Below are 2,807 nucleotides of genomic sequence, written 5' to 3'. Positions count from 1 at the left end.
CAGTTTTCATAGGATGGTGATAAATAAAAAGATATATATACATATATTCGAAGACTTGACGTGTGAAATAAGTATTCGAATTCACGATATTTGAAATAAATATAAATTATTATACTTATTTATAAAGACGCTCGGATTATCGATGTTCGAAATAAACATAACTAATTATATTTGTTTTAGGAAGGAAATTCCGCGTCTTTGTTATTTGAAAATTATTACGAATGATATTTATCTCGTAAAAGGTTTTCGAGTTTTTAAACGTCTGAAATAAATATATATAATTTTGTTTATTTTATAAAAGTTTTCGAGTTTTTGTCAGTCGGGATAAATATAATAACTAATTATATTTATTTTATAAAAGTGTTCTAGTTTCAACATGTTTCGTAAATCGCCGCCAACTTAAAAGTTTTTATAATAAACTCGAATTCTGTTAAGTAATAAGTCACCAAATAAATACACTCGTATTTGCATTTATTAATAAAAACTCGGATAGTTTTTATAACAATATACGTTTCGTAAACCAAGTTTTTAACGAAAATCGGGCAGAGTTCTTTTTGTTTTTGGACGATCTCGACGACTAAGTGTCGATATATTCTTCAAACTTCAAACAATTTTCAACAACATAACACTATATATGTAAATTTCGTCAATTGTATCAACGGTAAACTAATATGTAATCGTTTTGGGTCGAGCTCGGTCGCGTATAACTATAATAAAATCTAATTTAACGTATGATAACTCGCTTCGATTAAATTCGTTACCGGTCTTCTGTTGACTGATCTTTGACCGAGTTGACTATCTGTTGACCCGAGTTGACTCGGGTGTTGACCGAGTCAACCGGGTTTAACCCGAACCGCAGCTGAGTTAACTCGAACCTGACTGAGTAGACCGAATCTTAAACCAAATATGAGATGAACCGTAATCGAACCAAACATCAAAGCTGAACCGAGTGAAGCAAACCCGAACCAAATCTGAACTCGAACAAAACCCAAACAAATCTGTACCGAACGCGTACTAACCTAGACTCGAGTCTGATCGGAGAGGAACCCGAAGCAACCAAATAACACTCAAGCTTGTTGTTGGCTGTCTTCGTCACCGTCGTCGGCCAACATCTCCGTCGGCCACCACCACCGTCACGGCTCCACCTCCACCACTTCCAAAAACCAACAAAATAAAACAAAATAAGAAAAGGAGTCGAATAGAAAGAAAATGAGAGGGGGTTTACCATGAAGTTTTGTCGGAATCCACCGTCTCCGCCGCTTCGCGGTGGCGTCGTCGCCTGTCTCCGCCTCGTCTGCCTCCCTCTTTCCTTTTTCTGTGCTCGTCACTCACCACCACCCGATGGTGGTGGTCGTCGCTTGGACAGCCGAAGGGGGTGCTTGTGTGCCGCCGATGAGCAAAACCGCCACCGGTTTTCTAATGAGGGAGAGGGAACCGAGGGTGTGGGTGGAAGGAGAGGTGGTTGGGTGTGATGGGAGCTCGGTGCCGACAAAAACGAGTCACCGGAGCTCAGTCGAATCTCCGGCTCCAGTCGCCGGATATAATGTCGAGAGAGAGCGGAAGCAGATGTCTGCTGGGATGTTGTTTGGTTAGGGTTTGTTTCTCAAAATGCAGGAGAAGAGGGGTAGAAGACTTATATATTTAGGTTTTTAAATTTGGGTTGGGCCCGGGGCCTGTTAGTGCTTTGAGTGGCCCAACGATATTTCTACAGCCCGTTTACATTTCTAAATTTCGTATAACGCCATAAAATATTTAACGAGAGCTGGGAATGCTAAAAATTTAGTCGGTAATCTTCGTTGGACGTGTACGTTCGTCGTTTTCGCTAAAAGCGCGTAAATGCCTCGTTTATCGTTTTTGATCTGTTTTTCGATCCGATTTTATCTACGGATAGTAAAATTCAATTTCGGAGCTAAATGCGTCATAATATTTTTGTTTTGAAGGTAATACGCGTGTCCGATGCCTTCGTTTCATTGCCGGTGCGTTCCTCCAGTCGCGTTTTCGTTGACGTTTGTGCTTTGTGACATTTGAAAGTGTGTTATTTCCGCAAAGCACATTCATATGTATAAGTTATATGTATAAACTTCATATTTGTTGGCGTGGTCAGCATTTCGTACGGTATTAGTTCGTTATCGTTTATCGTTACCCAGTTCTTCCGCAAAAATTACCATACGCGCAATGTACGGTCAGATAAGCGTTCCTAGGCATCCCAAGAGCCTAATTAAGTTAATTTGTGTCTTAAACACTATCTGTTATCGCTTTAAACGTTTTTTAATTGCATAATTAGAAGCCGTTAAGTACCGGTTGTCACATGAGTGGGAGGAGGTTTCAGATGAGGAATATTAAATTTGTTAACTGTACATGCTATTTTATACGAGAAACATGCGATTTAATTCACATGAGTTTATATCATACAATCATGCGATTTAGTATGTAAACATGCGATATCATATGCATCAGTAAATACGTAGTTTAACATGCGATTTCACTTTGTTTTTCATTTTAGTACATGCGATTTTGAGTTATCTTGTTTTTTTTTTTTTTTTTTTGACAAAGATGTCTAAATCATTCATGTGATTTACATTATAATGAGGCATAAGATGTTTTTAAAACTTGTACCTAAAACATAAATATAAAGTAGTTGTTATTGTCTAACACAACTAAAACCATAAAATGATTAAACAGAAATCTAGTTACTTGAAGCAAAGATTTTGTCACGTTCATCTGAGCTGAACTCCATCTTCTCTTTCACAGTGTTTAGAGCATCTTTCAGGAAAAAGAAAGCTAAGTCATCAGCTCGAGACTGTTCC

At 38.2% G+C, this 2,807-nt stretch overlaps 1 long non-coding RNA gene across 1 annotated transcript; it reads right to left on the bottom strand.

The window, feature by feature from the left end:
- Window positions 1-590: 590 nt before the first annotated feature.
- LOC110909219 lies at window positions 591-1,608 on the bottom strand. The gene is made up of 2 exons (XR_002575262.2): window positions 1,226-1,608; window positions 591-1,153 (listed from the first exon to the last, which is right to left on the bottom strand). It is a non-coding gene; the product is annotated as an uncharacterized LOC110909219 (long non-coding RNA).
- Window positions 1,609-2,807: the final 1,199 nt, after the last annotated feature.

This window comes from Helianthus annuus, chromosome 14 (assembly GCF_002127325.2).
Source record: "Helianthus annuus cultivar XRQ/B chromosome 14, HanXRQr2.0-SUNRISE, whole genome shotgun sequence".
Lineage (NCBI taxonomy): Eukaryota > Viridiplantae > Streptophyta > Magnoliopsida > Asterales > Asteraceae > Helianthus > Helianthus annuus.
The sequence above is the reverse complement of the archived record's forward strand: the minus strand, read 5'-3'. Positions and strand labels throughout refer to the sequence as shown.